The 26,110-nt window shown below is 42.1% G+C and overlaps 1 pseudogene; it reads left to right on the plus strand.

Moving 5' to 3' along the window:
• The first annotated feature begins 407 nt into the window (after positions 1–407).
• Positions 408–25,674, plus strand: LOC115647553 (annotated as a pseudogene).
• Positions 25,675–26,110: the final 436 nt, after the last annotated feature.

Genomic DNA, 26,110 nt, shown 5'->3' on the forward strand with positions numbered 1-26,110 from the left:
TGGTGACAAAACTGCCCTTTTTGCTCTGCCCTCTGGGCAGCCCAGCCTCTCTCTGCCAGTTTTGTGCACTGTGTAGATGGGTACAGCTGTGAGGGCCACACAGGTACCTGCTGGGGACAGGGAGCAATGAGAGTTGAGATGGCGGGGGAGGGGAATGTGGGGCTAAGGTGGGCAGGGGACAGTTGCAGACGAGGGAGGAAAGGGATCAAGGAAGTAGGTGGCTGCTGGGAACAGCTTCAGCAGGGGGCAAAATCATGTGACTGGCCATAAATCTGCAAGAGTTTACAACACTGTTAATGCTTACAGGTTATAATCTTCCTCCATGGCCGTGCAGGAGGAGTCAGTTAGGAAACCTCTTAAAAGCAGTCTGTGTCTATCTACTCAGACTTCCACAGCCAGAGAGGCAAATGACTACTGCTAGGAAGAAATTCATTGAGAGGTGGATCAGGCCATGGCTACTGCTGAAAGATGAACCCCAGAGGACCTGCTGTGTTCCTATAAGGGGGTTTTGTACCCTGTTACCCATTGCAGTGCAGAAACTTTCAAAGCTCTTGAGTCCTTTGAAGCCGGAGTGATGATGTGTATTAGTGGGATACCCTAAAACAGGTGAATATATTGTTTCTTTGCTTCAAGTGAAAACAGTGTTAGGTCATTAACATTATTAATATAGACATGTAATTTAAACAATGAGACTATCCATTTTTGCTGATGCTAAGCTAGCTTTGCTATGAAGATCATGTACTGGAGATTGTTCAAGTGTACTCCATGAAGATGGGGGTAATATTTTCTTGTATTCACTGCAGAACAATTACTGTAAGGCTGAGAAGATAAACGAGCAAAAGTCAGTTATGGTTTGCAAGGCTTGATCTCCTTGCACATATGTAGTATTGGATCAATATGCACAGTCTGAGGCCACATCAGGCTGTCTCCTCCACAAAGGGGGAGGAGGGAAGAAGGGGGCAGGAGAACTGAGAATAAGGGGGGACTCTTATGATTAGGGGCTAGGATCAGTTAATTTGGTCCTTAATGCAGCCACTTTATATTTTGACCAGATTCCTTCTGTCATGGACAAGGGAGCTGTGTGCAGGGGCCCTGGGCAGGCTGGATGCGGGCTCACAATAAAGCTGCTGATTATGTTTCAGAGGTGGGTGTTTAAGCTTGTTGGATGTTACCATTAGCCTTCAGAGAACTGTGTACCTCGCTTTCAGGCTTGGTCTACACCAGTAAATTAAACTGGTTTAACGATGACACTCAGGGGGTGTGAAAAATCCACACTCCTGAGAGGCATTGCTAAGACAACTTAACACCTAGCGTAGACAGCTTTACGTGGATGGAAGAATTCATCTGTCAGCCTAGCTACCACCTCTAGGGGAGGTGGATTAACTACACCAACAGGAGAACCCCTCCCATCTGCGTAGGTAGTATCTATAGGGAAATGCTACAGCAGCCCAACTGCAGCAGTGCATCTGTGCACTGTACTATTTCAAGTGTAGATAAACCCTCAGATTTTCTACTGCAGCATATCAGGATTTCATTATTAATCCAATGTTCCTATGTATTTGAAGCCATTTATCAGATGTAGATTCAAGTGAGGGAAATGTAAGTTTTCTATTGATATTTTTTCTAATGTATTTTAATCTTAGCTTGTGTTTTCTAAGTTTTTTAATGATAACCTCAAAAACTAGTGTATAGGCATCAGAAAGGGCATAGGGAAAATCCAGTTCTTATATGTCAGTTTGCTGTACATGGCCAGCTTCAAAAACTGAACAACAAATTAAAAAAATTAATTGGAAATGCAGTTTATCCTCAAACAGATAGTTTGAACTAGCAGGCACCAGCATGAAGCTTCTAAACAATGGACAGAAAGCTAGCAGGAGAAGGAAATTAAAACTCATGTCTTATAAGATGCTGCATATTGTAAACTGCAGTCTGGAAAAATATGGTTCAAAGGTAGATGGCAAATGTTGGAGGTGTGATTCAACAGCAAGTTATTGGGCTCAAAACAAGAGTAACTGGGTGAAAGTCTATTATCTGTGTTATACAGGCGATCAAACTAAGTGATCAAATGGTCACTTACAGTCTTTTAAAAAAATCTGTGAAGCAAGGGGAATTTGACTCTTTTAGAGCTGTGTGAATAACTGATTTTTCATTTCACTGGCAGTTCTGAAAAAAGATTTGGGCTCAAGCTGAAACCAAAATTTCAGAGTTTTCAGTGAATCGAAAAGATAGAAAAATCATTTTGGTCAAGCTCATCATTCTGCTTGACCCAAATGAAACATTTCAGTTTCTGGCATCTTTAATAATTTATTTTGCTTTTATTAAAGCAAATTATGAAATGAAGGGCTAGGTTCACAAAGGGTCTTAAGGACCATCCACCAAATAGGGGAGGAAGTGGTTCCCCTCTCCCCACCCTTAGCCCAGACACTCAGGTACTTTCCTGAAATATGGAAAAATCAGGTTAAAATTCCCCCCTCTAGCATAAGAGCTTGAAGTTAGGCCTTCCATATCCTAGATATGTGCCCTAACCACCAGGTTAGGGAGTCTTTTGATGTGTGTATATTGGTCTCTCAGTCTCTGCTGTTGAAGCTGTTTCACTTTGCATAAATAATTAAATGTTCATTGATCCAGACAATGATTCTGGATCTGGTGGTTACAGCACTCTGGTTCCAATAGCTTTCCTGCTGGAAGGCATACTCTGCCTCAATATACGAATAACTTCAAATTAGGCCCAAGACACCCTCCCAAATTTCATTGTATTCAGGCCATCTTACATTTCATAAATTAATCTTCCAAGAGGTGTAACTTCAGTTTAGTTCATGAACCAGGCCTGAAGTAGTTTAGATGAGAATAGAGGTTTTTTTGCAAAGCAATAGCCACTGTGCATACAATTGGACATTTTCAGAAGTAACAGAGTGATGAAGCAAATGATCATTATCCCCTATTGGAAGCTAATGTTATTACAAGCAAAAAACAATTTTTGTGGTGGGCAGGGAGAAGGTTTTGCTCTCTGAAATTGCAGCATCATCTCCACTGAATGCAATCTCCTTCCATTTAACTACACTAGAAGAAAAAGAGCACAAATATTATGGCTGAACTTAAATAATTTTACTTAGCTCTCATTAGTAGACCTCAAAGTGTTTTACAAAGGAAGTCAGTATCATTGCCCCTATGTTACAAATGGGGAAACTGAGGCATAAAGCAGTAAAGTGACTTGCCCAAGGTCAACCAGCAGGCTAGTGGTAGAGCCAGGAATGGAACTCAGGTCTCTTAAGTCCCAGCCTATTCAGTAGGCCACACTGCCTCCCCAACTGTCATTATGTAATATTAAAAACAAGCTAAACATTTACCTGCATAAGTTATTGAACAACACAAACACTAATCATTATTTTCTGCACTGTAGAACTAGAAAATCACAGCTACGCATTTTAGCAAAGGTAAAAATCTGGATTCTCCAACATGATGGAAAACAATGAATAGGTAGTTACTGAATTTAAATGCTAAAAAGGCAAAACAAAAACAAACCAACCAGAAATACCTATTCACACAACAGAAACCAATCTATATTAGTGCAATGCTACAGTTATGAATTTAAATGCACCTGGGCTGGGAAATTAACAGGTAGTTTTAATGTTTTCATAGTAACATGAAATAGCCTACATCATACAAATAAGAGGAGATGTTATTAGGGCCAAAATTGAAGTCAGTTACCCAATTCCCATTGATTTTCAATGGGAGATGAGCACTTAACTTTCCTTTGTGCTTTGAAAAAAATCTTCCCCTTAAGTCTACCTTCAATCAGTTTAAATAATCATCAAGAAGATTAGATATTTTTAGGTGCTTGTGCTGTGCCAATCAACAGGGTATGTAAACACCTTCCAGAATCTATATATAATAAAACAATAAGACCTGTATCTATATATGCCAATACCTCTGATATCACAATGGTCTAGGAGTAACTCAACCAATCACCACCCCTTACTGTACAGGTAGTTTGCATGCACCAATTTCATTGGTTGTTACAGAATCATAGAAGTGTAGCCATAGAAGGGATCTTGAGAGGTCATTAAGTCCAGGCCCCTGTGCTGAGGCAGGACCAAGTAAACCTTAGCCATCTGACAGTGCTTGTCCAACCTGTTCTTAAAATCCTCCAGTGCTGGGGATTCCACAGCCTCCCTTAGAAGTCTATTTCAGAGATTAACTATTCTTATAGTTAGAAAGTTTTTCATAATATCTAATCTAGTCCCTTGCTGTAGATTAAGCTTATTACTTCTGGTCCTATCTCCAGTGGACATGGAGAACAACTGAGCACAGTCTTCTTTATTACAACTCTTAACATATTTAAAGACTTATCAAGTCACCTCAGTCTTCTTTTTCCAAGACTAAACATGCACAGTTTTTTCAACCCTTCATTATAGGTCAGGTTTTCTAAACCTTTTATCATTTTTGTTGCTCTCCTCTGGACTTTCTCCAATTTGTCCACATCTTTCCTAAACTGTAGCGCCCAGAATTGAACATAGCTGGGGCCTCACCAACGTCAAGTAGAGTGGGACAATTACCTCATGTCTTACACTCCAGAATGATATTAGCCTTTTGTGCAACTGCATCACATTGACTCATATTCAATTTGTGATCCACTATAACTCCCAGATCCCTTTCAGCAATAATACCATCTAGCCAGTTATTCCTTTTTTTGTAGCTGTGCTTTTGATTTTTCCTTCCTAAGCAAAGTATTTTGCACTTTGCTATTAAAGTTTATCTTGTTGAATTTAGACCAATTCTCCAATTTGTCAATGTCATTTTGATTTCTAATCATGTCCTGCAAAGTGCTTAAAATCTGCAGATGACACCAAGCTGAGAGAGATTTTATAGGTATATCTTCCACTCCATTGACAAAGTCATTCATGAAAATATTGAATGGTACCAAACCCAGGAGTGACCCCTTCAGGCCCCACTAGATGCACCCTCCCAGTTTGACAGTGAACCATCAATACCTACTCTTAGAATATAGTCTTTCAACCAGTTGTGCAAACCACCTTATAGCAATTTCATCTAGACATCTTCATAAGCAAACTCAGAAAATAAGGTCATGTGGGACTATATCAAAAACCTTACTAAAAATCAAGATACATCACATCTACTATTTGCCTTTATCAACTTGTTTAATAATTTGTTCCAGGATCTTTCCAGGTACCAAAGTTAGGCTGACTGGTTTACAATTCCCCAGGTTCTCTTCGTTCCCCCTTTTGAAGATAGGTACTATGTTTGCCCTTCTGCATTCCTCTAGCACCTCACCTGTCCTCCATGAGATCTCAAAACCATTAGTAATTATCTTTTGAGAAAACTTAAGGAACTACATGAAGCACGTAGGATTAAGTTCATCAAGCTCTGATGTCTTGAATAATCTAATTTATCTAAATGTTCTTCAGCTTGTGTTTTTCCTATTTTAGCTTGCATTCCTTCCCCTTGCTATTAATATTAATTGTCTTGAGTATCTTATCACCATTAAACTTCTTAGTGAAGACTTGAGCAAAAGAAGTATTAAACACCTCAGCCTTCTTGGCATCATCAGTTATTAGCTCTCCTACACTGCTAAGTAAAGGAAAGTGCAGGTCCTCTGTTTGCCTCCTAAGGTATTTGAAGAACCTCTTACTGCCTTTTATGTCCCTTGCTAGGTATAACTCATTTTGTGCCTTAGCCTTTCTGATTTTTTTTCCTACATGTTTGTGCTATTCTTTTGTCCTCCTTCCTGACAATTTGTCCATGTTTCTACTTTAATTTTTAGGTCATTAAAGGGCTCCTAATGGAGCCATATTGACCTCTTACTAGTCTTCCTTTCACATCATGATAGTTTGCAGTTGTGTCTTTAATATGGTCTCCTTGGGAAACAGCCAGCTTTCCTGAACACCTTAGGTAAGGTACCATGAGAAGAAAATCTATCAGTTCTGAGTTTATTAAAGTCTGCTTTTTTGAAATCCATTGTCCTTATTCTGCTCTGCTCACTCCTTCCTATCCTTAGATTTCTTGATTCTATCATTTCAATGATTGCTTAGTTTCATCCAAATTGCCTTCCACCTTCAGATTCACTACCAATTCTTCCCTGTTGGTCAGAATCAAGTCTATAATGGCTGTCTCCCAGTTACTTCCTCCACTTTCCAAAACAAAAACTAAAAAAGTTATCCCCAATATATTTCAAGAACTTATTGGAAATTGTGTTTTGCCATATTTCTTTTCCAATAGATGTCTGAGTAGTTAAAGTCCTCCATTACTACCAAGTCTTATGTTTTGGCTGTTTCTATTATTTGTTCTAGAAATACCTCATCCACTTCTAGTTTCTGATTTGGTAGTCTATAGTAGACCCCTACCATTACATCACCTCTTTTTTTTTAAACTCCTTTTATCTTTAATTAGTGTAGATGTGTGGACTCACCCCTGCGGTGCCTCCTGCTGGTTTTCCATGGGAATTAGCTCTTTTTCCAGACAGGAGCACCCTCTGCAGGCTGGTGATCCACCTGTCCCCTTTGGCCCCTGTTCCCTCCCTGGACCCCGGTGCCCCTTTAACTGGGGTGCTGCTTCCCTGGCAGTAGCCCATCAATCTGGGTTTCCCGTCCCTGGGGAACCCCCAACCCACTAACCCCACTTCACCTCAGTTTGGCTACTGCCCAGATCTCCATCTACCCTGTGCATGAGGGAAGACTGCAATATCAGCCACCCATCATAGGCTAAGGGGTTTGGACTGGCTGCCTTTGCCTACCCCAGGCTGCCTCTGCAGCCCCCCAGTATTGGTTGGGCCTTATGCTAGGCCGCAGCCTGGGACTTTCCCAGGCTGGAGCTTCCACAGCCCTGTTCCACTCTGGTACCCTGTCTCTAGCTCCATGCAACTAGACCCATCTAACCCTACCAGGCAGAAGAAGACTGAGTGGGCCTCGTAGCTCAGGCCTTTTATTAGGGCCACTGCATGGGCCTGAATTAGGGCATAGCCCCACCTGAGTCTGCTTTCCTCCAATCAGCCCAGGCTTCCCTTCCCAGGGCTGGCTTTAACTCTTTCTGGGCTGGAATGGGTGACCACCCCACTACAGAGACTTTCAGCTGGTCTGCCCCTTACCTCCTTATCGACCTTAGAACAAGTGTATATATTCTTGATATACAATGGAACACTTCTTTCCTTTTTATACTGCCTGTGCTTCCAGAACAAGTTATACCCTTCTATGCCAATATTTCAGTCATGACCCTTATCCCAACTAGCACACATAAAAACCCTAAACACACATAGCCCTTCACCAGAGCACATAGTCTTCATTTGTCACCTGCACAAATCAACAGCAACAATCTCCCATAACCATCCATGCTCACATCAAAACAAAATTCACCTGTGACAGATACTGCATGGGACCATTGTAGTCAATTTATGAATGGTTTATGTATGATTGTGTTTTAGTCCATGGGGGAGTGTTACCACAGCTTCTCCAGGAACTACAAACAGTGAGGGACAATAACCCTGGGAATGGTAAACAACTCCTAAATAGCATAACCCCAAGGGTGTTTGCATATACGGGTTCAAACTGGGTTTTCCAGAGACTCAAACCAAAAAAGGGCATTTAGTATGAAAAGCTGAGCTTGAACTGACACAGAACCTTTTAATTCAGCAAAGGACAAGACCCTCTGTCCCAGGGGGTCCCCAACCCTTGTGGAAGGGTTGGAAAGACTTTGGCTTCTAGGACCCCCCTCAGACTGATGGCTGAGCTCTAGTAAGCTTTTATCATGTACATAGGAGCTTTTGTTGGTTTTGATTTTTTCCCCTTTAATGCTTTTACCCCAAAAATAAATGTACTTTGCTTTGTGAAGGCTGGTTGGTAACTGGTACACACTGCTGTAGCCCCAGAGAAAAGTTAACCTCACATACTGGACTCTGGTCAGACCTACTGAGGGACTGTAGACCTAAAACCCTGATCTGGAGGGAGAGAGATGCAGGTCCCCACCTAAGACGTGGCAGCTGGGAGCCTGAAACCTTAAATGGGTGCCCTCAAGAAAGACCCAAAAGCAAGGGGTGTGAAATGTGACCCCCATTGAAAGTGGTCAGGGAGGGGTCTGGCCAGGGGGTCCCCTCCCAGACATCTCCCCTTCTGCAACTCCAGCCTGCGCAGCCAGTCCCTTCTTTTTCATCTCAGCCCTCAGGCCGAGCCATGCATCCACCTCTTTCAGAGTATATAGGAAGAAAAGTTCAATAACTAAGAAGTTGTTTGGTGCCCATAAGGGCTTTCACCTTAGCTCCAGGACTTGGGGTCTGGACCCTTGTGTAGTCAGGGTCTTCCCTAGCTCAATTCCCTGCCAAGGGGTAAACTCTTATAGTTGTCCCACCTTTAGGGACCCACCCTCTTTACCAGGCTCTGATCCAGGGTCGAAGTTTCTGCACTTAGAAATATTAAATAGCTGCCTCCCTTGATCACTTCCTACCTGAATTCCCCCCCCCCCCCCGTTTAAATTAAAGAATTGAACCAAAATAAGCCTTCTGACCTTCCCAAACAGTCACTAGTCTCTCCTCTGCAGGCTTGGGCAGGACTGTGTAGTCAGGTCTCAGGCAACAAGAGCTCCTGGCCAGTTATTTCCCCAGACTTTATGTCTACTCCATTACTCTCCCACTGAGTTGCTCTGCTTCCACTTTTAAACTCCACCTCCAGCTTGTGCAGGCTTTGTAGGTGCAGCTGGGTGGGGCTGCCGGGGCCCAGAGCTGCTCCTTAGCCACTTCTTCTCCTGTGTGAGGTTCATACACCTATGCAGTTAGCACTGAAACTGTGACACCCCCCAGCACAACCCTCTTAACACAAATCAACACAAGCAGCACACATAATAACCCCAAACACACACAGCCCCTTACTGCAGTGCACACACTTAATTCATCACACACACACACAAATCAACACATATCTCCCAGCACAACACACATACGCTTTCCCAAGTCATCTGTTTAAGGCTTCTTAGAGCTGTCTGCCAGTGGAGTCAGGCAGCTCAGAAAGCCACCTGGGCATGGAGTCTAGAACCTTCCAGCCCTACCACATCCCTGACTAGCTGCTGGATGGAAAGCTATACCAGCAGTTGCTTAGTTGAGTTGCATGCTCATGAACCTGAGCTTTGTTAAAACTGCCAAGGTGCGGGAGGAGTGATGCCTGAAATGGTCATACTCACCATAAATTTGAGTGGCAAAGCTGCAGGTCATCACTAATTATTAATAAACGAGGTGACTAATACTAGTCTGATTAGGTCTTCTTTCCTCACCTGAGGAGGAAAAGTTAAGGTGTGTTTTTATTATATATTTTTAATGTATGTGGTATGCCAAACAGCACAATGTATACAACAACATATCAATAGAGCACTGGCCTTAGGTGGTGTCAATGCGTGTTACTCTTTTGAAGCCAATGGAGTGATTCCCTTCTACACCATCTGAGAATCCGGTCTTATATATTTTCATTACTATAGTAATGATACTAAAACCCCACACCTTAACTCTGCTCCTTCAGGGGAAGAAAGGAGAGAAACCTTTGACCTATGTTAGTCACCTAGTTTGTTTGTAACACTGGCAGTTGCTCAGATAGCAGGGTGATAGGTGCAGTATAGGAACTTAAATAGAATTCACACACAAAACCCCCCCTTCATTTACTGTTAGTTAAGGTTGTTCTCATAATTAAACTAAACCATACAAAATTAGGAAATATAAAGTTAAGGCTTAAAAGGTTTCAGAGTCAAGCACATTCAGGTTAGGAAATGAAAGTTGGCCAGGCAACCTTAATTCACCCCTCCTCCCGTATGTATGCATTATGATACAGCCTTTAATTATATGATCCCATATTATTATTTACACAAACCCCTGCTTCATTCAGTGCCCAGGACAGACCTCCTTTGGAGTTGAATAAGAGCTGTGTAGTGAAAGTGTGTGTTGTCTGTAAGACCCCTGCCTAAATTGCTGCAGAAGCTGTAAACTGTTCAGTGAATGAGGCAGGGGATTTCAGGAAGAGAAAGGACAGTTTTGTGGTTAGGGCAGGTGAATGCTGCCTTGAAGACTCAAATTCTATCACAGCCTCTTCCACCAAGTTCCTGAATGATGCTGGGTAACTCACACCAAACTTTGTTCATAGGTAATTCCTTCTGCATGCAATTAAAGGCTGCATCATAATGCACATGCACAAAGGAGCCAAATTAAGGTTGCAAGGGCAATGTTTAATTCTGGCAGTTCCTAATTTGAGAGTGCTTTACTCTGTAATCCTTTTTAATCCTTGATTTTGGATTTCCTAGTTTGTTTTATGGTTTGGTTTACTGATGAGAGCAACCTTAACTAACCTTAACCTTTACTGTTAACCAAAAGTTTGTGAATTTCCTTATTTTTGTGATTGAAAGAAAATGTTTTATATATGTGCTATTTAAATAAAGCATTTACATATTTGTTGTCTTCAGTGTATATGTTTTACTTTATATCTTGTGAAGCTCCATGTCACTACTCAGTGCCATATTGAGCAATACACTGAAGAGTATTACAGGACCCTCCTGTTGTTCAAATGGCCCTGGGGACATCCAAAACTTTTGGATAACCAGGTGTTCAGATAAATGGAAGTGCTAGAGAATTAAGTGCTGGAGGTCAGAGTCAGCAGGAGGAGCGGGTGGGGCCAAGATATGCTTTGCACCTGCATGCTGCAGTGACTTTATCTCCCTGAGGTGCTGCATGGACAGAACCTGAGGGAGGGAGGGAAGGGAGTGATGAGGGGGAGTAACCACAGGACCCACCTCAGTGCTTCTTAGGTGCTTCCCAGCCCTGCCTAGAACATCCACATCATCACTATGGTGTAGTCAAAGGGGATACAATTCAGTCCTTCTGTTCAAAAGCGTAGGTTTTATGACATGGGTGAGTAATTTTAATTCCAGCCAATAGAGGGCAGTGGTACTGCACCAGTCCAGCTTCTCATTGGTGATGAGTGCACCTGCTTGTGGTGCAGAGAGGAACACCTTTATAGGTTCTAATCCTTCAGTGGAGCTGCCTTTCTAATGTTCCTTTAAAAACTGACATGCATTATGCTTTCCTGTACTTTCTCTTATCTCTGTGATTCTGAGGAACAGAGAATGATTTTTGAATCTCTTTTAAAGCAAGAAATGTGCAAAAATAATTGGATTTAGTTTTTCACAGTATATTTATCATTAGATGGATAGAGCTAAAAATGTATGTTGGTATTTTTAAAAATAAATTTCATAGGTGCAAAAATGCACCTATCATTATTATTTATTTGTATTATGTTAGGTCCTGGGAACCCTGTAAGGAAGCACTTCCTTATACAATTCATAGGCAATCTGGAGAACTCATTGCTAGGGGATGTCGTGAAGGCCAAAAGTATAACAGGCTTCAAAAAAGAACCAGATAAATTCATGGAGGATAGGTCCATCAATGGCTATTAGCCAATTTGGTCAGAGATACAACTGCATGATCTGGGTGTCCCTAAACCTCTGACTGCCAGAAGCTGGGACTGGACAACAGGAGATGGATTACTCAATAATTGCTCTGTTCTGTTCATTCCCTCCGAAGCATCTGGCACTGGCCACTGTTGGATGACAGAATACTGAGCTAGATGGATCATTGGTCTGATCCAGTATGGTCATATTTACATACTTACTTCTGAAAGTCCTTTGAACTCCATAACTTTTAGTAGCAGCCAGTAATCTATAAAACCACTTTGGCAAAGAGGTATTTGTTTTTTCAGAAAAAGTTCCATGTAAAACTAAACATGCATTCTCATGCTGAGTTATGATGTTTGCATTCATAAACTGAACTATATCAAGTGCAAACACTAGCTAACATGGAGGCAGATTGGAAAACTGCTGGAAAGCAAGAAAACACAATAGGAAAACCAGGTACTCCAGCCAGAAAACAGATCTTCTGATAAGGTTTTAGACGTTTATTTTATTGACCATGGGACTGAAACCTGTTGTAAAATCTCTTAGGATGCAACGTAAGTGCTGCTGCCTTTTTAAGCCTTGCCTACTCTAGAGAAATTGGTCAGTCTAAAAGCTGATTTGATTGCCTTGAACATTGTAAAACATTTGTGTCCAGGCACACAAGGATTCCATCTGGTTTACAAGCATTCCAAGAATGGGCTGTAGACAACTAAGCTTTCCACAAGTTCTCAAGAACTGGTTCTGTCTAAACTGGGTGGTTGCCAGTGTAGATGTAAACTAGTAAACTCTCTGAACTACTTCCCTCATTACTACTGTAACACAGTGCAGCAGTAGCCTTTGAAAATCTCTCAGAAAACACTGCTTCTGATAGCTGAGTCAGGACAGTGAGTTAAGAACTCTGAAGTCTGTGTATCTGAAATTGCTTAAGCCAGCACCAGTGTAGTCATGGTCAAAACTTAACTGGTTACTGTGGACACACTGATTGGACTGGTTTAAGCAAAACATTTCAAAGTGATTAATTTCTCTAGTTTAGGCTCAGCATAAATGACACGTCATTAACTGGTCAGAGTCCAAAAGCAGAATGCAAAGGCCTTCACAGCACTGGGGAAGTTTACAAAATCTGGTTCAGCTGTTGGAGATTTAACTAAATCAGTTATAAGAACTGTTTTGTTCACTGGAGCAGTGTCTACTTTGAAGCTCCAAAAAGAGTTTGAATTTTTTTGTACACTTCCCCAATGCAGACTAGGTCCTATTCACATTGATGAGTACTTCCTCATGTAGACTGCCCTGCTAACCCATTGATGCTATGTGTAAAAGTAAGTGCTCACCAAAATGAGTATGGGTTCCACAATAAAGTCCTCAACATTTACCATAGTAATACAGGTCTCAGTTAGAAGACTGTATACAAGGCTTAAAGTTGGCTGTCAGATAGATTTGCAGTCTCAGCTTAAATAAAATAAATAAATCATGAAAGGAGCTTTGAGGTATGTCTGAGAGGAGCTGTGTGCAAGTGCACTGGTAAGTCTGGAACAGCAGTTTCTGAATGGCTGAGTCAAGCACTTACCATTCACATCACACAACCAGATGAACTTAGTGGAGTTGCTCCAAGTAATAGTGAAGAATTTGGCCTGCTGTGTGTATATAGGACAATACACACACACACACACAAATCTTCCATAGGATATGCAGAAGAGGGCCAAGCGCTCACAGCAAGGCCAAAAGGTAGACCCACTACAGAACTTGGCTAAGGCAGAAAACCCTCTCTAATCAAGCAATAATGTGAACAGCCACAACTTGACACAGATTGGGTTCAGAAAGACCAAATCAATGCTCATCTAGTCCACACTAAACCTTCCTTTTCCCTCAGACATGCTCCTGGTGTGTCTCCCATTCACCAAGTTTTCAAACAATTTGTAAAGTCCTAGAGTTGCCTTAACCCCCCCCCCCCCAAATTTTTCTTGCAAGAAATCTTGAACAAAAAGTCTTAATTTAATATTATTTTGCTTGGGGTTATTTTAGAGAAAAAAGCTGAAATGATGTAACACTTTAAGTGAGAACAAAAAAAATATATTGGATTTTATAATTTCCTGGAAAAGAATTCAATTTTAGTGAAGCCATGAACTTTCTACAAATTATTGATCAACTTTGCACACTGAGCTCTGGGAAAATCTCTGCATGTTCAAATTCCATTTGAAATGGATATAAATAATCAGGAATTTGGGAAATGATTGATTGCTAATCATGTCCACAAGCTATGAAGGAGAAAATGATACTTTTATTTATTGTCTTTAAAAAGACATTTGTTAACAAAATGCTAACTTGTATTGTAAACTGTAGTAAGTTTATATCAAAGGCTGGAGGCTAGGTTGGTCTATGGGTTTTTGGTGGATTTCACAATATCTCAGCAGATGTCACTCACAGAGGTTGCTTTGATAACCTGAGTTAACCAAGATAACCAGGATCAAACACACAAGGGCATTTAATATTTAACATCTTATTTACTTTCTCTTCTGTAAATTGGATAGAAACACTTTTTTTGGGAGAGTTAACATAAGTTGAACTTGTATTGCCTTCTCTCTTTCTGGGAATTTACAGGCTGACATTCTTGAAATGAATATATTTCTCTCCTCATGAGAAAGCATGTGACAACCTGCATACCATTTTAGGGCATGATGGGCATTGTGGTCTTCCTTCTGGTAGCATACCATTGAGAGCACAAGTGGGACAGACCATCTACGGGCTCAATCCTGCAAACTCTTAAGCCTGATTTAACATGTGAGCAGTTCTACTGACCCTAACAGGAGCACTCACACGTGCAACATTATAGACAAGTGAAAAGTTTTGCAAGGTTAGGCTCCAATAAGCTACTGTTCAGAGGGCATTTTTCTGCCTGAGTTTCTAACCTCTCCAAAACCTTTGCATTATTCCTCTTTCCTCACCACTCGAGTAAATATTGTTAGCTAACTTTATTTACCCTTGTTACAGAGCCTCTCTGTCACCCAATGTACTGCACTGCCCAGCCAGTTCATGTGGCCTCCCAGTCACAAACACACATCAGGATGTTACTTTTTCAGCACCTGTGTATTTAGCCTTTCCTCACAAAGCATAACAGTGGACTGCAGGCTTACAGCAAGAAGATATTTCCATGCAGTGCTCACCCTCTGAGCTTCCCTTTACTTCCTGTTCCCTCCTTTTATATCCTCCCAATTACATCATTAGCCCAGTGATTATAGAGTGACCAGATGTCCAGATTTTATAGGGACAGTCATGATTGTTGGGTGTTTTTCTTATATAGGCTCCTATTACCCCCCACCCCATCCCGATTCTTCACACTTGCTGTCTGCTTGCCCTAAGTGATTACCACCCAGGTGCTCATAATCTCCTAACAGAAAATGTTTAATTGCTCATAGCTGAGCCTGCAGCCTTCTTTATGCTGCTGCAACATCAGTGACCTGAGCGCTACTAATAGTGCCTTGTTACATCCCTGTCTTCAGATTACTAATAAAGAAGTTAAATTAAGATATACCAGACAACGACTCCTGGGGTGTCCCATAAGACACTTTTCCTCAACTTATTACATTCAAATTTATCATTGTATATGGTCCTATTGTCAGTTTTTCTTCCTCTTGGTAGTGTTTATACCTAAGCCAATTTTCATTAATTTTGAAAGTAAGATTCTATGAGACACTTTTAAAATTCATTTCTAAAATCAGATATTACAGCTACAGCATTCTATTCATCTACTCAGGCTCTGGCATGGCAAACAGTTACACACTTAATTTAATAGTTCCATTGGAATCAATGGACTAACTCACATGCTTGAAGTTAATCACACGAGTATGTGTTGCAATTCTAACATTGCAGCTCTATCCAAAAATATAGGTGAATTTAACTAGCAAGATATATTTCTTATAAAATCCATGTTGCTTATTATTTTTGGGTTTCTTAGCTTGAGTCTATTCTTGACTCTGCCAAGTAGCCCGCTGTATGACCTTCGGCAAGGCACTTCCCTGGTCCATGCCTCAGTTTCCCCATCTGTACAAGGGAGCTAATGATACTGACCTCTGTTGTAAAACCTTTGGGATCTACTGATGAAAAGTGCTATATAAGAGAGAAGAATTATGAAGATTATTTATGTTTTTTTCTCTCCTAATATTTACTTTTTTTTGGTAAGGATTGAAATTAGGCTCCCTGGATGGTAATTGCCAAGATCATCAGTCTTCTTCTTCTTCTTCTTCAGTTTTTGTCATAGTTTTGCATTTGCTATATTTGCATTCTTTTCATACTTCCCAATTCTCTAGGATTCATTTATGATCAAATTTGCCAAGTATTTTTCTTTTCACTTGGAGGCTATTCACCATTTGCCCTGAGATGGTTTCAGCTCCTCACTGTTTTTTAAACCATTGGTTTCAGGTACTAACTGGATTATCCACATCTTGAGAGACTTGGTTACAACAAGTGCAAAGAAAAATGAAGAAGAAATGAAGAGAACGAAACAGGATGAAGAAATAGTTGAATATACATATCTTGAATTTGGAGATCCAGGGAAGTTTCAGGTTGTCATAAAATAACTAGTAGAAATTGTTAAAATCTGCCATTTGATACATATAACAATTAAAGTATAGTGTGTATGGAATACTCTATTGACAGGAAATGACTGCATGATTACAATAAATTCTCTCTGGCTAGAATAATTGAACCTGCTGTCATCAAATATTAGGTGGCAAAAATTACTGATGAATGAGGAAATAAAAAGTTCTGGGGAAAGTACAAATCAATAATAATTACACAGGATACTTAAAATTACTCTCTATATGGCATAGATAAAGGTTTCATACACAGTACATTCTATTTGTACTGTAATGGGTTCCCCTCCCTCAGTGGCTGGGTTGCAGGTTTATGAGGTTGGAGAGAGGTTGGGGGAATGGGAAATGAAAGAAAAGTATTATTATCAATTGCACTACACCTTGTTAAGGGTCAGGCATGGCCACAACCTTCCATTCAGAATAAATGTAAAGAAGCCATCCTTACTAGGTGATTGAAATAACAGTAGTAGGACCCCAAAACACAAGCACATGGAAAAGTTGAGTGGAAGCTGAATTATGTGACCCAAAGGGCTTCAAGAGCAGGGTCTTGATTGGGAACAGCTTTTGGTGTTATGTGTATGAGAGAGACAGTCCAACTGAAGCACCATACGACAAAGGGAAGTGAGACAAAGAGAAGTAGGAGGGAATCCCTATACACACACACACAGCCTGAACAAGCTGGCTGAAAGAATCTGGTGCCGCAAGCAAGTAAGTTCTGTCCTGTTTTTCAGTTCAACGCAGGAACTTGGTTCATTCCTTGCACACAAACAAGATTGCATCAAAGAAAATAACAGACTCATTCATCAATTTCTAATCCCAACTGGAGCATCCGGCAGGGCCCGCAGACTTTGACTAGCCACTTGGGTAAAACAGGGGTAAAGGTATTCTAGGTGGTGAGTGCTTCCTATAGCCAGTTCTAAGGGAGACAGGTATTTTTATGTGAGGACTCTTGATGTGTTAAAGCACTGTTGGATTTAAACACCACATGGTGTTGCTTCATTCTGATAAGACTTGATGCTCCAATATAGTAACAGAATAGAAACCTTGGGAGTTGGAGACTAGGTCCATAGAAAGAACCTTTAACACCAACAGAAAATTGGCTGCATCTGATGGCTTAGCAACTAAGGGTCAGCTGCTACTCCCATTAAAGTCATTAGCAAAATTCCTATGGACTTCCATGGGTCAGATGTTCACTTCACAAAACCCACCTCCACCGTCACTACAGTTTCACTGTGGAAAGTCTGTAGGGAGGGCAAGAATGGAACTGTATTACCCTCTCACCAACAGAGGTGTCCATAAGAGTTCAGGGTTGCAGCCTATTGGTAGGGCCATTGGGATGGTCACACTGCTCCTACATGTGGTGTTCTTGTTGAATGCATGGAAACCTTCAGTCTCCATGCCTGTTGTCTTGGCCTCATTCAGAAGAACTAAAATTCCCTGCAAAAACATTTTAAAGATAAAATATAATGGAATAGATTATTTCCCATTTTCTTTCCTTTTTTCTTTAATTAAAGCGGATAAAAATTTATCTTCCAGAAGAGTTTTCGCAACACATATTTTTCCTCATATGCTACCCACATCTATTTTCAAGAATAATGTCAAGGTGAGTGTCCATTTTAAACTGGAGGATCACCATTTCAGCTATTTGCAGGGAACAAAATATTTAACAACCGTAGCTACTCTTTGTTTGCTAGTTAGTTATGAACAGACTTTGCTTTTTTTACCATTTTTTTGTTATTTGAAATATTTAGTGAATGCTTGGTGTAAATGTCTTTCAGCCTACAGATAATTAAACTATATGTTATACTTTACGAAAGTGTTTTTTCTCCCTTAGATATTGATGGTGATTCGAAATCCAAAGGATATAGCTGTATCTTATTTCCATTTTAGCAACAGCATGCCTTCACTTCCCTCCTTCCAAACCTGGGACGAGTTCTTCAATGCTTTTCTAAATGGAAAAGGTACTGTACACTTGCTACTTTTACTTATTTAGTGGGAAATTCACATTCCTCATTGAAAGCATGAGTAACTGGGCTGTGTGAAGAAGACCAGTACATGTAGAGGAGGACAGAATCATTCCTCGCAACTCAGAAAAAGGCTGCAGGGTGCCTGTGTAGATGGGCTGTAGCCACTTTTTAGCCCCTGGACTATAATTAGTGGTAGCAGCCCTCTTCACACCCCACCCCACACAACCCACACCGTCTGGGGATTTGTAGCCAGTTAGTCCACACAGTCCATAGATGCTCTCTGGACATAACCCTGTCACTCTTCTGGCCCTCCTACCATTTGTGGAACTCATTAGCACATGGGATAGGGGTGTAAAGCCCACATATATTATCCTTCAGCATCCTGGCTCTCCTGTATAGTAGAACCACACCAATTTCTTAGCCTTTGGAGCCTTCTGTAGCTAAGGGGAGCACAGAAGAATTTCACCTATACTGGTTAGACAAAGTTGAAAAGCAAAGATGGCCTGTTTCTTCACTGCCTTGCACCTTGTGTTGTCATTTACGTGTGTGCAAAGTGTGTGTAAAATGCTATCAGATCAGAATAGCTGTGTTTTATACCCACTTTGTGCAGTCATAAATGAATACACAAGGTGAAAGGCCATGCAGAATCAGGACTGGATCTGGTAATCTAGATTTATTATCAAACAGAAGTTATGGATTTGATACACAAATTACTGGATTAGGCTATATGGCCTGTGTTATACACAAGGTCAGACTAGATGGTCACAATGGTCCCTTCTGGCCTTAAAATCAATGAATTTATGAAATTATTTATACTGCAAAGTTTTCTGAACTTGATAGAAGGAATTCTAAGAATTCAAAAACTTTGTGACAAGGATTTCAAAAGGTGTTTTTTGATGAATAATGGTCTGGTCCTAAGTCCACTAAAATTAGAGTGACCATATGTCCCATTTTTAAAGGGACAGTCCCATTTTTGGGGACATTTTCTTATATAGGCGCCTATTACCCCCAACCCCCATCCTGTTTTTTCACAGTTGATATCTGGTAACCCTAATTAAAATCAACAGGTGTTTGGAATCTATGTAGGTTTTTCCTGCTCCTGTGTATAATATTTTTAAAAGGCACTTTCCTCTTTCACTTGTGTTCACATTTTCATCCAAATTTATAAAGTAGCACCTGTCTTCAGCAGACTTGCTCCTAATTTACACTGGTATAACAGAGCAGAATCAGGCTGACTATACAGAGAAGTGCTAAATACACTATAAAAATCAGACTTTAGGGTTGGTAGCCACAATATCATGTGATAAGTAAACTAAGATTAACAGACTTCAAGGCTAGAAGGGACCATTATGACCATCTCATCTGATCTCCTGTATAACACAAGCCATAGAACTTCCCCAAAATAATTCCTTGAGTATATGATTCTCTAAAGAGTTATTTCACTTCAAGATGAGTTTTGAACACCTCCATTTGCTGGGTAGGTAGGGAAAGTGGTTGTGCATTTGGAATTACTGAGTGCTTGTCTGAAGTCTGTGGAGATGGATTGACTGGGTAGCCTTTATCTTCACATCTGGAGAATCCTTTCTGTTTACCTAGGCCTCTGGGAAACGTGTTATTGGCCAGCTTTTTCTTGGCTGTGTCCAGACACATCCAGAAAGGGTGCAGGAGGTATGAAGGAAGGACATAGAACTCCATCCCCCTCTCACGCACATCCTTCCTCATGCATTGTCCCTTGCTTACCCATCTCCAGCCTTCTAAGTATTCATATTTTATATGACACTTTTTTCTCCAGTGTCTTGGGGCTCCTATTTTGACCATATCATTGAATGGAACAAGCATTTTGATGATGAAAATATTATGTTTATAACTTATGAAGAACTGAAAGAGGTGAGGTTAACTTTATGCAAAGAGTGCTTTATCTTGTGTTTCATGTAGTGTTGGTCACTGAACTATTCAGACATTATCAGTCTTATTTGAATTAGCCTGAAGGTGTCAAAGAAACACAGAAGTGAACAAAACTACTTTAAAATAACTAAGAACTAGAAGGAAGATTTTCCAAGGCACAAACGTTCCCATTGAAAATTGATGGGAGTTAGGTGTCAAACTGCCGTTTGTGCCTTTCAAAATCTCCCCCTAGATCTAGTAATTCCCCAAGAACTCTTTTTGGAATCGATTGTATATTTATGTCTAAGCCCACATTTAACAGACTGAATTGCATCTCTCTCTAAAATGTATGCTCTAGTTCAGTCATTGGGCAAGAATTACTGGGAGAAATTCTATGGCCTGTGCTTATTAAGGGAGTCAGACTAGATGATCATAATGGTTCCTTCTAGGCTTAAAATCTTTGAACAGTGAATGTACAGAAAGGAATTACTGGCAGCTTAGCAATTCTGAAGTTGTTTTTTTCACTGCAAAACTCCTGAATCAGTAACTTTGACACTAACTGGTGAAAAACACAATATGGTCTAGCTACAATTTAAGGCCTAGGTCCTGCAAACGTGCACGTGAGTTAGTTTACCTATGTGGGAAGCCCCAGCTTGGTACGGATTGCTCATAAGTGTAAAGTGACTTGTGTGGTGGAAGCTCCCCTTATTGGGAGTTAATTCCCAACTCCCATTCATTGCAGTGGTGTGAAGGCTCCTTCTACAGCCCTTGGGGATGGGGGCGGAAAAAGGGATTCATTGAGAAATCACTCCAACACAATTATAGGTAACAAAACACTGTCAGCAAAGAGTCCTAATGCTTGCCAGCATCAGTCCTTCAGTCACTGGTCCGGGCACTGCTTTGAGCCCTGGCTGATCCTCACATGCAGCATGATGCTGGCTCACAGGTGGCCACACAGCCAGACTGCTCCTGGGGCCAGTCCCCCAGCCTGGAGCTTAGACTCTCAGCCTGCTGTGTACTCAGGAGCCCCTTCTCCAATCAGAGGAGACCTGGCAGCAGGAATTAAGGGTGAGATTTCCTACCAATTGTCTAGCCAACCAGAGCTCTGGTGGAGAGGCCAGTTTCTCCTGTTTGCTTATTTGCTCACATACTATGGGTCTGGGGATGAAGCCACTTTTCACAGAACTGATGTTCGGAGAAGTGTGGCTACGTCTATGCTCAGGCCCCCAAGAGCAATTCCAGGCCCTAAGGCCAGGGCCAGGGCCAAGGCCGTACCTGGGTTGGTGCAGAGCCTGAGGCAGAAGTGATGAATCCCGCACATCTGAGACCTACCCATCACTTCCAGGACCAACTGCACTGGCCAATTGCGCCAGGCCGCGGAGTCCCCCAAAACACAGGGCCTGGAGCGGTTGCCCCGATTTGCTTTCCCCTAGGGACGGCTCTGCCCAGGGCAGAACAGTCAATGGGCCCCCTAGAAAGGTCCACCTGACATTTGGGTACTACCCTGTGCGTGCCTAGGAGCCCTGCAGCCTGCCCAGGTGATTTAAAAGGGCTCCCGGGCCATTTTAAATCTTCCGGGCCCCTGGGCAATCCCCCATTGGCAGGCCTGTCTATGCTTAAATAGCTACTGCAGCTGTGCTGCTGTAGCACGTCAGCATAGATAGTTGCTTCAGCAACCGGAGGAGTTTTCCCATCACTCCAGTCAATTCACCTCTCCACCAGGCAGTAGCTATGTTGACAGAAGAATGCTTCCGTCAACCCAGCGCTGTCTACAGCGGGGCTTAGGTCAGCTTATCCACATGACTCAGGCGTAGATTTTTATTTATTTATTTATTTATTTATTTACACACCTGAGTGATGTAGCTGGGTTGACCTATCATATTAGTCCAAACGAGCCCTTAGCTTTTATATGTTTGTTAGAAACAAGGCCTAAAATTGTAAATGATAAAGACAGTCCTAGTGTCTCCATGTATCACAGACATGTGGGGCTTGATATTTGTGCACAATAAATGAACTGTCAGGCAATCACCTAAGTACTTAGACATGCAAGGCACACGTAACCCATCACAGGTTTAGTTCAACACCTCTCATAAATGGCTTTTTTGCTGCTTCCACTCCTTCCTCGTGTGCTTTAACACGAACATCTGCATTGCAGCCATATTGAAGAAAAAGAAACCGGTATCTGTTTTAAAAAAAAAAAAAAGCACAGAAGCTAAGTATTGAACTGGCATGGAGCCCAAACGTTGCTTCCACTCCTAAAAGTAGTCTGAGGAACGTTGTGAGGACACTTCGGTTGCCAATGCCCTTGCTGTACCTTGCTCTGTTACAAGCTTCTATTGTAACTGTGGGCAGGTCACAAATGGTCTGATTTGCAGAGGTACTGGGCTTCTGTATCTCCCATGGAAGCAAACAGCAGCTGTGGGTGTCCAGCAGTTCTGAAAATCAGGCCATTAACCTCTGTGAGCTTCAGTTTACTCATGTGTAAAATGGGCACACTGATGTTTATACAGCTTCATGAATCACTTTGAAATCTTCAGATGTGAAGCTTTAGAAAAGTATTACTGTGGGTAAAGCAAAGCATTCTAGCTCCAGTGTGAGTCTGGCACAATGACAATGAAACAATGCATTCTCGATGAACAACTTGCCCTCTGACACCTTCTTCCTCTTTTCAGAACCCAAATTTGGGAGTGAAAAAAATAGCTGAGTTCTTTGGGTTCTCCGTGACTGATGAAGAGAGTCAAGCTGTTGCAGACAGGAGCAGCTTCCAGACTATGAAAGAGAACTCCCACAAAACCCATGGTGCATTTGGAAATGTTCTCTTCCGCAAAGGTGAATTCCCAAAGAAGCAGTTGACAATCCTTGTAGAAGGGCTCGGCCGAGGCTTATCCCACCGCGGGGCTGTGGGGTATCCCACCACTTCGCACTAGTTCACTCTGGGCCAGGGCAGGCCAATAAACAAACAGTCAGGAGCTCGAGCCCTTAGGCAGGTGCTGAGCCAATAGTTCATTGTGAGCCCTGGCCCTAGGTCAGGGCGGGGCAGCAAACACACAGTCAGGAGCTCAGGCTTCTGAGTGTCTGATGCAAGAGGGAGACTGCCACCCATGAGTAGGGTGGCAGGGGGGATGCAGGCCCACCCATTCCACTGCGTCCCAGCCCGGGGCCCTAACTGCGGCAGAAGACTCACTGCTGCATCCGTGGGGATCCTGACTGCAACACACTGACATTGGTTCTGGCCCTGCTGCGGCCAGGCCAGGGTGGGCCGCCCCCCCCAACTACTTCCGGACTCCCCCTCGTAAGGTACCTGGGTTTGGCTGGCATCTTCAGTGGTTTCCAGCACCATCAGTTCCTCCAGGTAACTAGCGAGGGGTAGGCTTGACTGCTCCTGAGCGTAGCTGGCGAGGGGTAGGGGCGGCTGGCCTGGCCAATCCTTGGATCGGCCACGGCCTGCTGGCGTTCCCCAAACCAGAGCTAGGCCACAGGCATCTGGCCTCTCCAGCTGCTGGCTTTCAACTGAGCTTTGCAGCGGGGCTTTTCTACTTCCTGTCCTGTGTCATGACCTCTGGGGGGCGGGCACAGGACCCACTGGCTCTGCTCACGTTGGTGCTAGGGGAGGCTTTTCCCTCTGCAGGGCTGTGGGTATCCCACCACTTCTCTGCAGTCCCCTAATGGCAGATTATTCTCAAACTTCTCTTTGCAGACACCGTATTAAAAGTTACTGGGAGTCAATACATGTCATTGATGCAGTATTTAAAACATTCATTCCACATTAAAGTACATTCACCAGTCACTCTTCTTTCGAGAAGAACATTAGAAAGATTTTTCAAGTTGGCTTCTCTTTGTTCCTCTCTTCAAAGCAAAGGTCCTCCCCGCCCCCGCTGTTCCCCAAACCTGACAGTCTTCAACTTGGGGGAAAGTTATTTGTTACATTTCAATTGATAGACCTTCCCCAACAGATATTGGAATCAGTTTGTATGTCACCTATAGTCAGCCACAATCTTTCATATGTCAGCAATCTACAGCTCCCAAGGATCTGGCCCATGGTATTTCCAAGATAATTTATAATTCTGTTTCTCCTCTGCTTTTCCATGCCCTTTCTTTAAGAAGCAGCTTTTTTTGTAGCTTCCAGCCCTTCTGGAAGGACAGAATATGCACACACTCCCAAAATAACTTTGGATTAGGAGCAGTCCCACAGTGATACTATTTTCCTTCTATCCTTCTATGCCAGATAATCAAAAGCATGTAACTGGTCCACAGGTATGTTTCACACACTCTTAATTAATTATCTGATTTCTTTAAGCAAGGTGCATGCACTTTCTATGGGCCTGAGTCTGCCACTCCTACTCACTCTGCATAGTGCCTCAGAAAGTAGTGGCATTAATTTAAATGAGATTCCTCAGGGAGTAAGATATTACTCATCATAGTGGTGTGACAATGAGGTCTTTTATTTACTGCACATAGTATTTAATGAAAAACATGATGGCAACACTGAAAAGAAAATATTTTGTAGCTCACTAGCTTAAATATTTACTTCATTTAAAATGCACTGGCCAAAGAAAAATCTTTCTGTAATAAGGTAAATGTTCTCTTGAAGAACTATTCCAGTGATGGAACTAATAGGAGAGCAAGGGGGACAACTGCCCCCTGTGGCCTTTAGGTGTATGTGTGACTCCGTGGGTGGTGGAGGGGCTGAGGGGGGCAGGAAGAGGTGGAGTGAGGCTAGGGTCGGGGCTTTGGAGTGGAGTGGGGGTGGAGCATCTGTGCCTGCTCAAGCATATTATGCAATTGACAAAAGGAGGTGTACAACACAATTTTTCACATGGGGCTAGAGAGCGAATCAGCTGCTCACTCACTTGGCAGCAGCGGCTCCAGTCCCACAGGACTGGGCCTGGCTCTCTGCTCCAAGTATTGTAACATGGCACATGAGGTGGTGTGGGGCTGCAACCTTGTGCACCATGTCTCAATGCCACTCATTGACATTTGTCTCAATGCCACTCATTGACATTTGGCCCTGTCACTCCTCCATCATGATGGAGGGGTGTCTGGACCAAACCTGAATGGCACTGCGACCCCATGTGACACGTCAACACCCAAAGTGGAGAGCTAGGCCCTGCTCCATGAGAGAGGAATCACTGCTGATATGTGAATGCAGGGCAGAATTGCTCTCCAGCTTTCCACGAATGACCCATCACCCCCACCTTACTGCAAAATCTGGCTTCACCACTGGTCTGATCCAAACCTCATTAAAGTCAATGAAAAGATTATACTGTCATCAGTAGGCTTTCAGTCAGGTCCTTAGTGATCACCAATGTACACTCTAGCTAGTGTAAACCATGGCTGAAAAGAACGAGTTATGAGCAAAAGTTGAAACACTACAGTCTCTGCTATATATATCAGGCAGTGATATATAGACTAAAATTAAATAAATATGTTTGCTTGCAGGCAGTGTTAGTGACTGGAAGAACCTTTTTACTGAAGCTCAGAACCAAGAAATGGACAAAAAGTTTGAAGAGTCCTAAGCAGGAACTAAACTGGGAGCAAAGATGAAGTATGGGGTGTACTGCAAAGCATGAAAATGAAAGCTAGTTTACTGAAGCACAAGATGATCTGCTTGTTTGCTTTTGTACACTGAAGGAAAAGTCCATTTACTTGATCCAGACTTCTTGTATGAATTTGTAAACAATCATGTTCTCACTCTCCTTGATTATATTGGCCTCATGAGCACCACAAAAGTGATTTTTACTCCCTTGGTATTCACTCCTTCTTGTCAACTGTTGAGAATAGCACACTTCCACTTCAATTGAATTGGCTCATTAGCACTGACCCCCCCCCACTTGGTAAGGCAACTCCCATCTTTTCATATGCTGTGAATTTATATCTCCCTACTGTATTTTCTACTCCATGCATCTGATGAAGTGGGTTTTAGCTCATGAAAGCTTATGCTCAAATACATTTCTTAGTCTCTAAGGTGCCACAAGGATTCCTTATTGTTTTTGCTAATAGAAACTAACCGGGCTATTGCTCTGAAATCTATCAGACTTGAATCTGACAACAAGCACGTTTAACATACAGCTTACTGTCTTTCTTTAACCAATAAAATTGTAATGACCACATCCAATATAATACTACAAAACTGCTAAAGTGCATTATCTGTAATTAAAAAGCAAGTTTTATCATCTTGCACCTTAGGTTTTAATAGTGCCACTAATTCCTGGTGTAGTAGAAAGAGAGCGAGCCTAGAACATG

The sequence above is a fragment of the Gopherus evgoodei genome, chromosome 3 (genome assembly GCF_007399415.2).
Source record: "Gopherus evgoodei ecotype Sinaloan lineage chromosome 3, rGopEvg1_v1.p, whole genome shotgun sequence".
Classification (NCBI taxonomy): domain Eukaryota; kingdom Metazoa; phylum Chordata; order Testudines; family Testudinidae; genus Gopherus; species Gopherus evgoodei.